Source organism: Dermacentor albipictus, chromosome 9, assembly GCF_038994185.2.
Source record: "Dermacentor albipictus isolate Rhodes 1998 colony chromosome 9, USDA_Dalb.pri_finalv2, whole genome shotgun sequence".
Lineage (NCBI taxonomy): Eukaryota > Metazoa > Arthropoda > Arachnida > Ixodida > Ixodidae > Dermacentor > Dermacentor albipictus.
Window position 1 is genome coordinate 88,116,892 of NC_091829.1, and position 14,061 is coordinate 88,130,952.

Genomic DNA, 14,061 nt, shown 5'->3' on the forward strand with positions numbered 1-14,061 from the left:
AGTCGCTCAGCACAAGGGAGCGCCATACCTTGGTGGATACGCTTTCTAAGCATCTGTCAGTGTTTGACTTTGCGCAGCCGGACAAAGCGTTCTCGATTCCCGAGTCACGAACGCGCCATACCATAGATACGGGATCTGCGCGCCCGATCAGGCAAAAGCCCTATCGCGTGTCGCCTAACGAGCGCAAGATAATCGGGGAACAAGTGAGTGACATGATGAAAAATGGGATAATACAAGAATCCTCGAGTCCTTGGGCAGCTCCGGTCATACTCGTCAGAAAGAAAGACGGTAACTGGAGATTTTGCGTCGATTATCGAAGATTAAACGCCGTGACTAAGAAGGATGTCTACCCGCTGCCCCGGATTGATGATGCAATTGATTGCCTTCATTCGGCCTCTTATTTTTCTTCAGTGGACCTGCGCTCAGGATATTGGCAAATCCCGATACACCCGACAGACAGAGAGAAAACAGCCTTCATAACCCCGGATGGATTATTCGAATTCAATGTGATGCCATTTGGGTTGTGCAACGCTCCAGCAACCTTTGAAAGGTTCATGGACACCATTCTGCGTGGGTTAAAATGGAACATCTGTATGTGCTATCTTGACGACGTTGTTATATTCGGGCGCACATTCAATGAGCACAATACGCGCCTGAATATTGTCCTCGACTACATCAAAAACGCCGGCCTGGTTCTGAACTCCAAGAAATGTAAATTTGGTGACCGTCAAACCCTTGTGCTGGGTCATCTTGTTGACAAAGACGGTATCCGGCCTGATCCCCTCAAGACGGCAGCTGTCGAAGCATTCAGTGCACCGCAGTCAGTGAAGCAACTTCGTAGTTTTCTGGGTCTTTGTTCTTACTTTCGCCGATTTATTCCTGGTTTTGCTGACGTCGCTTATCCTCTGACAAATCTGCTACATAAAGACGCACGGTTTGAGTGGACACCCGAGTGCGATTCTGCATTTCGTCAGCTGAAGTTCCTGTTAACCTCTCGACCTATCCTTCGCCACTTCAATCCTACTGCGCCGACAGAAATCCACACAGATGCTAGTGGCGTTGGTCTGGGTGCCGTATTGGTCCAACGCTATGATGACCGTCAGCACGTGATTGCTTATGCAAGCCGCTCATTAAGCAAACCTGAACGGAATTACACGGTGACAGAGCAAGAATGCCTCGCTGTAATCTTTGCGGTTCAGCGATTTCGCTCGTACTTGTACGGACGCCCATTCCAAGTCGTCACAGACCACCATTCCCTGTGCTGGCTCGTGAACCTTCGCGACCCTTGTGGTCGCCTTGCGCGCTGGGCTTTGAGGTTGCAGGAATATAACTTCACTGTGGCCTACAAGAGTGGCCGAAAACATGCTGACGCAGACTGCCTTTCCCGTATGCCGCTTACTACGACGGACTGCGACGCAGACGATTTTGATCATCTCGTCGCTTCTGTGACATCCGCTTTTCCAGAAATCGATGCGTTCAAAGCAGAACAACGGACAGACACCAAATTGGAGCCACTCTTCACTTCTGCCCATTCAAGTGCAACAAGCAGCTACTGTGTACGTGACGGGCTGCTGTACAAAAGGAACTACTCAAGCACGGGTGCACGCTTCCTTCTAGTGGTGCCGAAGTGTCTCCGGCCAGCAATCCTTCAGGCTATGCACGATGACCCTACCTCCGGTCACTTAGGCACTGTGCGCACCCTTTATCGCATTCAAGAACGCTTTTACTGGCCCCGGATGCGACATTCGGTTGAGTTGTATGTCGCCAGCTGCATACAGTGCCAACGTCGGAAACGCCCAACCACTGCCCCATCTGGTCTCCTTCAACCTGTGCCGCCTCCCAGCTCACCCTTTCGGCAAGTTGGAATTGATCTGTTAGGACCTTTTCCAAAGTCATCTAAGGGGAACCGCTGGATAATTGTCTGCGCCGACTATTTCACGCGCTATTGCGAGACGGCGGCTATACCATCAGCCACCGCCACCGAAGTATCGCTCTTCTTACTTCACGCTATTGTTCTGCGACATGGACCGCCTGGTGTTATTATAAGCGACCGGGGACGTCAATTCACGGCAGATATAGTGGAAGAGCTTGTGCGTTTGTGTAACTCGCACCTCAGGCACTCGACGCCATATCATCCGCAAACGAATGGCCTCACTGAGCGCACTAATCGAACTATCACAAATATGCTTTCCATGTATGTTGCGTCCGATCACAAGAATTGGGATGAAGTTCTACCGTTTATTACTTACGCATACAACACAGCCAAGCACGAGACAACCGGCTACAGCCCCTTCTTCCTTCTATATGCTCGGCCACCCCGGTATACGCTCGACACTGTCCTCCCTTTTTACCACCACGACAATCCTACGGTCGCCGATACGCTGTGCCTCGCTGAAGAGGCTCGGAGACTTGCGCGTCTTCGGACTTTGGCATCACAAGAAAACTCCAAAGCCCGCTACGACGCACGACATCGGCCAGTTACATATAACCCTGGTGATCTCGTTTGGCTTTGGACACCCACAAGGAAGCGCGGTTTGTGTCAAAAGCTGCTGGCAAACTACGACGGACCGTATGTTGTCATCGACAAAGTCAGCGAAGTGAACTATACTCTCGCGCGCCTCACGAACACTGGTAGACGTTCTGCTAGGACACAAGTCGCGCATGTCGCACGGTTGAAATCATGCACGCCACGGCAAGCTAGTTGACTCGCCCAGGGGGCTTTGTCTGCGAGGGGAGGTATGTTACGTCCAAGCGCGTCAAAGGGACGCGGGGATCAAGAAGAGAGGGGAAGAGGAGAACGAAGACTGTGCAGCGGCCATTCCTGTTCTTCGTAGCCTGCCGTTCCTGTTCTCGCACGCCTAAATAAACCCCTTTTCCCCGTGCTTGTAACAATATATATATATATATATATATATATATATATATATATATATATATATATATATATATATATATATATATATATATATATATATACGAAGCGAAATTTCTCACGATGCAAATCTACAGAGGTTTCTCAGTGGCGAAATTTTCGAATCGTTTACAAAAATATTCGAAAATAAAAACGGAGAAATAGCTTGGACTGTGGCATAACATACTGAATGTTTCTTACTTTCAGTTCAAAAGTGCGTATAAGGCATGGAAAATATGGAGGCCACTATTGGCAAAAAGAAAATCCTATTATATTTGTTTAATCTTGTAACGCCCCATTCTGAGGCTCAAGAGTTCGAGACCTGAAAGTGAAGGCTGCGATCTGGTTTGATCATGACAACGCAAGCAAGGAAACTATAGATGGGCACATACAGTTAGGTACGTTGTAGAATATCACTGGAATATAGCAAATGGCTGCCAGTATACTATTCATAAGGAGGCATAAGTAGTACATCAGCATTCTGCTCGTCAATTATGGAAGCACGGGGAGACATGAGAAAGCAAGAAGTCCATGAAACAAACCGCCCGAATGCCAGATATCGCCGAAAGGAATCAACATTTCCAGGTACTCGCTCAGTAACTGGTGCCAGCCGAGCCTACAGCAACCAGTGTCTCTTCGCACAATGTTACTCAGAATACGTGCTAAAGGTACGACAAGCTATAAAACGAAGCTGAACGTCGGCTGTCGACGTCCGGCTACATGTAGGGGTCGACCACAAGAATGGTCTCGCTGATGCTCAAAGGGGTTACTGAAATGACATTTCAGAACGATTAGCATTCTTAGCCTACTTCAGACGATTTCTGTCTGTCTGTCTACCAGCCTCTTCACACCGCTCTTAAATAAAAGAAACCCTTTAAAATTTGTCCGGTGCCGGATGGAATCGTACCCGCGTCACACTGGTTCCTCAGACAGAGCATCCCGACGCTTCAGCGTTGCGCGCCACAAATGCCCGCATTAGAACGCACCGGCGCACCACCAGTGCAACTTCGGAGGCCACTCGATCTCAGACGGAGACTTCGGGCGCGCGCCTCTAGATGGCGAAGCGTGTCCGGGGGAAAGCGCGACAGCGCAGCCCGGCTGCTGTATACACGGATCACACATGACGCGTTCTGCCAGATTAGTGATATAGTAGATGCATTAGATCGAACTGCGCGAGTTCGCAGTGGCTACTGCTGAATTGCTTAGACTTTCTTTTTGCGATAGCACTTATATGGACACTAATAATAATAATATTTGGGGTTTTACGTGCCAAAGCCACTTTCTGATTATGAGGCACGCCGTAGTGGAGGGCTCCGGAAATTTTGACCACCTGGGGTTCTTTAACGTGCACCTAAATCTAAGCACACGGGTGTTTTCGCATTTCGCCCCCATCGAAATCTGGCGGCCGTGTCCGGGATTCGATCCCGCGACCTCGTGCTCAGCAGCCCAACACCATAGCCACTGAGCAACCACGGCGGGTTATATGGACACTCTAGGCACATTTCTGCCATCGGCGTCGCCGTCGCCGTGAGGTTCTGTACCAAAACGTCGGCGCGCGCCGAATGCTGTACGTGCGAGTGAAAGGGTGCGCGGGTGAGCCGGCGATCTCGCGCAGGAAAGGGAGGGAGGAAAGCGGGGAGGAAGCGCGCCGTCTTCCGTCGCGTGCAAGTCTCCGGGGTGAGGGTAGAGAGAGCAAGGGGGGGGGGGGCGTCCCGCGCGCTTCCGCCCGCGCTGCTGCATCTTGAAGGCCATCTGCGACGGGGGACAGAGTCCGCTGTGCGCTGTGGTTTCGCGGCTTAGTTCGCGTAGATGCGAGACGCAGCAATAATGTCAATTCGCTCACTTCTGCTGCCGCACTTCCTCACTCCAGCGTTCTGATAGTGAGTTTCCGCGGTCATCGAGCGAGATGAGTTCATGTTTGCTTGTGCGCGCGTGACACCATGCTTGTTAGGTTATTTAGTATGCCTATATGTACAAGTTTATGCGGCCGATAAAACTACTGTCTTTACATAGTATATCTGTCCACTAATTTGTTACCGCAATCGATGCTTCGCCTTTCGGGAGAAACTGCAACTTTTTTGCTTTGGATGAAGGTCGATCCTCGACATCGAAACCCTAGAAAATATGCTAACAAGCCTCAGAGAACTATAAAACATTGCTCGCTGTCCCGTAATCGAGAGTAGATGCAAGCATGAAATGGCAGCCGGAAAAGCATGATGGTTGGATACGATGCTAGCCACAATCTTAAAATGGCTGTAGTGCACGTTCGCAACGGCGCACCCCACCAGGCCACCCCGCGCCACGCCATACTGTGCACTGGTCCATATGGACGCTGCCCAGCTAGAAGAAGAAAACCGGCTGCAGGAGGCGCGACCTTGGAAAATCTCGATTCTTGCTTCGTGATCTAGACGTGACGCAAGACACGTGACGCAACACGTGACGCAAGAGGTCACGTGTTGGGCCGCCACTGAGCAAAGGGGGGCTGGTTTCACGGCGCGTTCGCTTGCCAAGGCTGGCTGCGTGACGTCATGCTCTCTCGTAACTTTTTGCTAATTCCACGAGGGTAAAGCAGCGCTTCCAGACGCGTCCGACGCCACACCTCAGAGAGCAGCAGCTCGGCGAGCGCAGTAGATCCGCAGCCAATTCCATTTCCCAGAATTGAAGGTTGCTATTGGAAATGACAAATAAAACTTCAGCGTACCAGAAGTTACAACTTGGGTGATATTGCTAACAAACATTAGGAAGAACTCGGAAGCAATATTTTTCGTAACGTCTTTGGGAAGTACGTAGCGGATGTAATGCGGTCCTCTACGAAGTGTGTGGGGGATCTCGTTTTGTTCTCGCAAAACCTGCCCGGATGTTCTCGTTTGAGTGCCCGCATAACGGATCTGGCTTTTGGCGCAAGGTCATTTGAAGGTCGCCGAGAACGCGAGCTCAAAGCATTTCGTGCTTAATAATTTACTTTATTGAGCTTTTCTACGACACTGTTTCGAGTTCGTTTCCAAGTGTAGCTCTGTCGCAGCAAAACATTGCAATTCGAAACCTCATATAGTAGAGCGTGCGTCCGAACTAAGTGCCTGACGCATTGCCCGATTAAGTGACCCCCCACTTCTCTCCTCACCATTATACCACTGCGGTGCAAGCTGCGGCTGTATTTTGATTTAGTCTTCTCACATATAAATTACTGCTATAGCTAGTATGTGGTTCAACAAAGTTAACAAACCTTCCAAAAATAAGAGAAATGTGAAAGCAATCGATAACCTTTCGTTCCGAAGTTCAAGTGAACATGCTTTTTCTAGACATGCCTTACTTAGAATCACTGAAGTCTCCAACATGAAACTTGCTACCTAGCTGTGTAAAGATAATTGAATATAAGCGCACATTTATAACTCGCTACCTCACAACCACTTCAGGGTATCATTTGAAGTGTTCACAAAATCAAGTATCTAGATCACTTAACACCAAATCAACCAGCTGCTACCAAGACCAACCAGCCGCTACCAAGACCAGCTAGCTACCAAACCAAGACAGCTGTTCAATTCTCAATGAGGAAAGTTAAAATCAGTGCCAGATGGATTGAAGCAAACAAATATATTTCAGTAAGAAAAGAATCGCTTACGTTTACATACCTTTGTAAAGGAAATTGTAGGATTCCTTTAGTACTAATAAGCCAACGAAGTTACGACGCAGCGATACAACAGGTATTATTGACGAACACAATATCGTCGATGCATCATGCGCTAACAAAAAAAAAGAAAGATTCCTTTAGTGAGCCGGGTTCTTATTCCTTTGTAAAATAATCGCGTGGAAGAGTAGAAATAGTACGGAATAATGTTCATTTGGTCAACGAACTGTAGGTGCGTGACCTTTGTAAAACTTGTGAAACCAGTAACATAGAAGGCTCATCTTTGTGCAGCTTTTTGGGGATTTTGAGAATGCGCCACTTACTGGTCAGAATAACCTTGTATATATATGCCGAAAAGGACGTGATCGACGTCGACAGAGGTAAATGGAGCATACTCGTAGTTCGGTACGTTTGATGGTTCTACGCCCTCTGAGATTCTTGAGCAAGAATTTACGACGTATATCAAGATGGCAAGTTGCACGTATACAATGAATATTGAGGTTAAATACTGAAACATTAAACTATTATAGAAATATTTCGAAGTGAAAGAGCACGCGCACAGATAGATGAGGCAGCAGCGCGTCACAACAGTTTTCGCGCTGCTGTATACTTTGTATAGTGGTTAGTTAATTAAATTATGCTGGTTAGCTCTTTACCGACAAATATCGGACTTGTGTTGCGAGAACCGCACGCTGCGTCACCTGCGTGAGCAACAAATATATATATATATATATATATATATATATATTTTCTATATATATATATATATATATATATAGAAAAGTTGACACCCTCAAGGGTGTTTTCTTGTCGCGCTGGTAACACCCTTGTAGCTATAGGGCCTCACAAAAATTTATAGAGGACGACAACTAGACGTGCGATGACGAAAGATGCAGTTGAAAACTACGTAATCGTTCTGACAGCCTTGGGTGCAAAGAAATGTCCGACAGGAGAGTTTCATCGGGTGCTATTTTTCAAACTGATAATCGGGGAGGAATCGGTTTTATTTTTGTGAAACCATTCCGAGATACGGGTTTGTTAGCATTAAATGTAAAGATTTACAGAGTAATACGCTCAGTTTATTTTATTAGAAGGTATCACGGGCTTCTTAACTCTAGCGAGTTAAAATTGGTGTTTGTTTCAAGCTTGTAAACGGGGGGAGGGGTTGCGACATCAGGGTTTTCTAGCAAATACTCTCCGAAATTTGGCGTTTGTTTGGAAATGAATCAGTAATGATGACAGTAAACAGCATTGAAAACTAAGAAATGAAACACTTTATTCACGGAAAGCTGGTCACCGATTCCTTACACACCCTCGTTTACGTACATTATCATCTGCATGCGAAACATGTCGGTCTCCATTTGAGACCTGTCCGGCCGTTGAACGTATCTCAGCTGGGAGAAAGTTCTCTCGACATAACCGTTTCCATTAGATAGGCACAACAATGACAGTGCAGCATTTTCCTGCAGCCTGGGGTAGCGAATGGTAGAGTGATGCCAATACCCAATGAGTTAGACAGCTGTGTTTGTGGGGCTTGCTTCCAGCAAGTACTGGTTGAACTTGCCGTGAAGTGAATCTACATAGGTGGTTACGGAAATGAACATAAGTCGGTAGTCAACAAATGACTGTCCCAACAGACGCTTCTGATGCGGATCCAGGACGGCTCCCAAATTCCACAAAGTTAGCTGGTTTTCGTCTTTGTCTGAGACGTTCCGTTCAACAGTGCCGTGTCACATTGTGGCGTGTTTCGTGCACAACTCTTCACAACATGTTTTTGCTGATGTGGCGCTGGTCTTTGGTAACATAGGCAAAACAGCTATGGCCTGATCGCTTTTACCGATCATCGTTGAAAGCTCGCTGACAGTCTGCTGCAGCTTGACATCTACCACACGATCAAGGCTGGGCATCAGAAGTCTTCCGCTTTCAAGACTTTTCTGGGCGTCTAAAAGGGGGCCGAGTGTGTCTCTCATCAGGATTGCCTTCGCATAAACAAACTTCTTGTTTAGAAAGTATCACTCGAATAACTTCTGCTTTGCTGCTATCATGCGAGCTTTCAGCAAGTTCCGTTAGCGAGATCCACAATTCTATGACAGCCACAAGCGCTTTGTAGAAGCTTTGCCATCTATTCGGGAGAACAGAAGGTGGCTTCTTACCATCAGGTCCAAAGAGGCCATTAGAAGCACAAATTTAGGTGTCCTTTTGCAGAGCTTGTTAGCGTGCTTAAATAATGCTCCAAACTTGATCACTACGGATCGAACTGTTGACATGCATGGTAAAGAAACAGCATGGTCAACACTCGCACGAATCAGGTGTGCTAAAGCTTTCACATGCAACATTTGGATCCATTCGGCTTGACGTATTTCTCGTACCATTTTTTCGAATGTACTCCTCTGAGTCTGTGGCTACAGCCACACCGTCTTTCCACGTCTCGCCTACAGTCAGGAGAGCCTTGCTGACTCCGCTGGCCACCGTGTTCGAAGCATTCACTCTGTTGACGTCGACCAAAACAACCTGCTTCTTCACGATTTCTTGGCTATAGTAGCACAAGAGTGTGTTGATGGTAGGAATTCCAGTGATTTCTTGGGATTCGTCGACGATGACACCACTTTCAAAGCTCGAATATTATCGCGCATTTTCACCGTGTCCTTGTCGAAGGCTTCTTTCACGTATTTCAGCCGAAGTCTTTGTCCTGTTGGCAAGGTCTTCGCGGTCTTGCAGCATTTGCGTGCCCAGTCCCCCAGAGGTCCGTCTGCCAGGTGCATGCCGATTCCATGTATACGCTAGGGCACAAACGAAGTCATGGATTCCACCGTCCGCTTCAGTTTCTTTCGCACGTTGTCTGCAGGACATAATCAAAGAGCGTCTGCTGATATGTTCCCGCCTTCTCAGGTTCCTGGGTCGATATCTTGAACTTCTTATGACGAGATGAGGCTAGATGCTCGTGAATTCGGTCGTAGGGCGTCTTCGCTGAATCGGTGACCATCTCGGTGTTGCAATATTTGTACACTAACTCGCGGCTGCCTTCACTGTCTTTCGTTGTGATCTGGAGATCTTCATGCTCTTTACGCCAGTCATGCAGTGTCTTTCGTGTTTTTCCCATCTCCACGCTGAATTTTCCCGTTCCGCGTACCTTGCGAGCCTTGTGTTTGCGACGGTGGCTTTGGGCTCACCAGTCGCCCCTGGTAATGACAAGTGACGATGGCGATCATGCGTCTCATTGCTTAGATGCGTCTCATTGCTCATTGCACTCTAAACCGATGAGATGCATGATTCACTTCATCACTAGTTCCTTCTCTCCAGGTGTCTGGTGAGTTCCATGTTAGCAGTGCTTCGAATATGTAGGAAAGCCTGAGAGATCAACCTCCTGTCGCTTTCTGGTCACATTCTCTCGTTTGTCCTTCTCTCCCCCCCCCCCCCTCACTAAAATATGACTCTTTTTTGAAGTCCTTCGAGTCGGAACGATGCCACCATTCTCGGAATCTTGCTGTTCGTGTCAGAACAGAATTTTGTGTGCAGTGGCTTCTTTCCCTTCTTTTGTGGGCAGTCGAAAGCGGATATCAAGAGCTGCGTGAAGCGCGCGGGATGCAGAACGCTACATGGCTCTCAACAAGGCCGACCGACGAGTGCGTCTACCTAAACCGTGACGGAGGCTGGCTGAAGAAAAGTCATAATAGGCGTTGGCGTCCTCGCTGGTAACACACCCCGTGCACGAAACATCTTCGTCGCTCAATCCTTCCTCCACCGACTCGTCACCCGTTCCTTTCGCGTGAAAGCCATTGAAGCAGGTGCACATGACCGACAGTAATCTGCAGTAGGCGAAGCGCCGTTTCCTTTGCTTCATTTTTTTTGTACCAAATTTGTTACTCCCTGACTGGCAACCATGTGCTCGCAGCGTGGTCAGCCCCAAACGTGTCATCCCCTTTCCTCTGCAAGCCTTTTTTTTTTGGGTGTGTGCGCGTACGAACTCACGGCGACCTGTCGAGAAAGCGGGGATAAAAAATGGCTGTGGCTTAGCTAAGGTTACGCCCAGGAGGCGAAGCATACTAGCCTTTGTTTTAGTTGTTGAACCACTGTTTAGCCTGGTGAACTGCTGTTGCTTGGCTATATTTGGTTCGGCTAGACGAAGAAAGAACTCATGCAGGCGAGCGCACGAGCTGAGACCCGGCTATGTAGCTACGCGGCCGCAAGCGAGCGCACGAGTTGAGCCTCCGCTTTTGCAGCTGCTATGACGTCATATGGTAGCTACGCGGCCGCGCGCGGCGCAGCAAGGAAGAGCGTGGTTGTGCGGCTAGTATGCTTCGCATCAAAAGTGCAGCGCTAGAAAGCAACAACTGCACTCCAAGCAACAGGGCGAGAATGCGCCCGTTTGTTTGCGGCCGAAGAAGAACGGCGGACCGTCAGCGCACGATTGTGCAGGTCGCTACTGGGAAGGTCCATTCGGGGAGAAATCGGGTTTAAACCGGTTCTCCGGAACCATGTTCGGGGCGTGAAAATCGGGTTTTACCCGGAGACGAACAACCCTATGTGCACAGCATGTACAACAGAACAGGAAGTTGAACAACATTGTTCCGGTTCTTTTGTTGCAGCAAGACGTGTGACCGCGCGTAGAGCGGCCGCATTTTACATCGCACGAAGGGCGGCTGCCTCGGTTGCGCAAAAAATTAACAATACAATTAATGAGCGTCGCGACCGAGTTGAGATTGCGTAAAGCTATTGGAGTCTTGCCTGTAGCTGTAGCGTGGGGAATCGTTTGCCGTCTTAGCCAGGCTTTGAGCCTCTTTTTTTTTCCAGCGTTCCCTAGCAGTCGTTCCCTAGGGAACTCCCTCTCTAAGGTTCCCTGGCAAACGGCCCACGGGATCTTCTGAATCGTTTCTCTATCCGGTTCGGAACAGTTGTTCCAAGAAGTTCCGGTTCAGGTGGGGTTTCGCGATGGCAGAAAAATAATGGTGCAGTTCCGCTGGTCAGCTGAAAAAAACACCCCTACTGAAATAAACCCGTATTCGTGATAACTTCCGTATCCAATTACATTATATGACACATGAGAAAAAAAAGGGTCAATTCATATGATATGCTATGTTTCATATTGGTTAATTGGATATGAGAATTATGGGGCACATATTTCCTTTTCTTTTTTTGCTGTAGGGACGATTGAGCTCTGCTTTAGATTCAACTCCGCGGTTCGGTTCGATCATCAGGGTGTCGACACCCTGATGACACGTATAAAAAATGTAAAGAAGTCTTTCTGTTGCCAAACGGACTCCAAGCAACAAATTGAATGATCCATTTTGTTTAGAAATAAAAAAAAACGTACTCAATATTCGAAGGTCATTTCTTTCTCGAATAACCGACACGATTCGAAAAAATTCGCTATTCGAACAGCAATAGTAATAACCTTCCTGTGCGACGATTATGCACAGGTGTCGGAGCATGCCGTGTGCAGGCCACATTCCTCTGCAGTTACACTGCGACGCGGCCCGACCGTTTGACACGGTGTCACCTTTCTTTTAATGGTACACCCAAAAAAACGAATATAGTGTCAAACTATATTAGTGACTAACGTATCTATAAATAATGCCGAAGATCTCGCTGTTACCGTAAGCGAAGGCGTGGTAAAAGCCAAGAAACTACGCAAAAAAAAATTCATAAAGAAATTGGCAGTTTCGCCCGAAGGTGAAGTATTGGAAGAAATGGCAATGCTAAGCGCAAGTTGCGCTAAACTTTTATGCGAAGCATATTACTAGAGCTCAACCCAGCTCCTCAGGCGCGGCGGTGTCGCCTTCAATACCACGTGACATCGTGACGTCACGACAGAGGAGAAACGGGGCTCCAACTCGCGCCGTCGCTCGCGGCGTCGCCTTCAAGGCTGACCACGTGACACCGTGACGTCACGACAGAGGAGAAACGGGGCTCCACCTCGCGCCGTCGCTCGCGGCGTCGCGGCGGTATATAAACAGCTTCGCTTGCCTCTGCTAGACACTCACGAGGTGAGATGCCTCCTGGAGACAGAGCTGCTCGTTGGAATGAGAAGCGAAGGTTGCGGCGTGCTACAGAGACTGTTTCTAGGTGGCTTTGCTACGGCGCAGCGACTACGCGCCCCGCATCGGACGCGGTGAGCGTCGAGCAACGCAGCGTTCGGCGCGACAACGAAATGTGCGCCTGAGCAAGCGCCGCACGCCTGCGCCGACGCCGACGACACCGGCTTTTCTGCGACACGAGCTCCTTAAAGCTGTCGCGTTAAAATAAAGGCTAGTATGCTTCGCATCCTGGGCTTAACCTTAGCTAAGCCACAGCCAGTTTTTCTCCTCACGAGGTGTTCGAGTAATACACGGAGGCGGCTTGGCCAACTTCCTGGCGCGACGCAGTATAACGCGAGACCGCTGTTGCTGCGCGCAGCAGAAACAGCCCCCATGGCAGGTACCAGGCGTCTCACAACGCTGGTCCGACGTTAGGAACGTCGGCACAGGCGTCGCATCTCGATGGTGCGCGAGACCGACGGGAAAGCGGCGGCGTCAGTCCAGTCGAAATGATTAGACAGATTTAGCTTGACGTTTCCCAGCCGTTACGTTGAACCCGGTGAATGCACCGTGGCGTTCTCTCGGCTGCTCAGCAAGAGCGATATGGTCGCGCACAACACTCATACCAGCAGCAGAAGAGAGAATCCTGCCCCGACTCCAGCATCACTATAAAATAACTTACACTCTTATAAGAAAAAAAAAGGATGTAAATCTGTCTATAACTCACACCCTTATAACCTTCTTGAGTGTAAGCGTCTGGGTTTTAGACATATTTAAACCTTTTTTTCGCTTTTAATGGCGTAAATTACTTTATACCGCAGAGCGTTACGGTGCGTCATTTCGCATCGCCGTTTCTTCAGCCAACCGCACCGCGCGCCTCTTGGAGCCTTCTGTAACCCGCCGGCAGGGATCGAATCAACCGGAGTGGTATGCTTTCGTGTTCGAACTAAACGAGTTTTTTTTTTTTTTGCATAGCACTAGTAAATAGCTTCTCGTCAGTATACTTTTCAGGGCGTTTGAATTAGGAAAAAAGTCGAATTAAACAAGCTCGAATTAATTGGAGTCGACTTTATTTATATCTGCGGACAAGTTTTTTTTTTTTGTCCACAGTTACAATGCGTGAGCAATAGAGCCTATGGAACACGTTTACTTTTACGCAACAAGGGCGCGTGTGCAAAGATAGTAGTGGCGGTTTAGAATCGGTGAGCCTCCACCTCTGGCCCGCGCGTACGTCTTCAATGTCAGGACAGCACGGCGACGGCACGAACGTGCCTCAAGCGTCCGCATAATTGCTCGCGCAAAGAAACTGACCGTCACTTAAGTATCCTTACGCGATTTGAATGCGAAAGCATTATGACTTCACTAATTAATTGGCTACGTCCATGATACGTGACGTCATACGCTGTCATGTGTCCTTCACAACTCTACCTTATAACGCACCTTAATCCTCCTCGCTCTAGTTTGTATCAACTTTAATCCACTTTAAGTTCTCTTTATACTGCCTTGCTCTA

The 14,061-nt window shown here is 48.4% G+C and overlaps 1 protein-coding gene across 4 annotated transcripts in view; it reads right to left on the minus strand.

The window, feature by feature from the left end:
- Atg10 (Autophagy-related 10) overlaps positions 1–14,061 on the minus strand; it is a 93,614-nt gene that overhangs the window by 61,951 nt on the left and 17,602 nt on the right. The window lies entirely within an intron of this gene.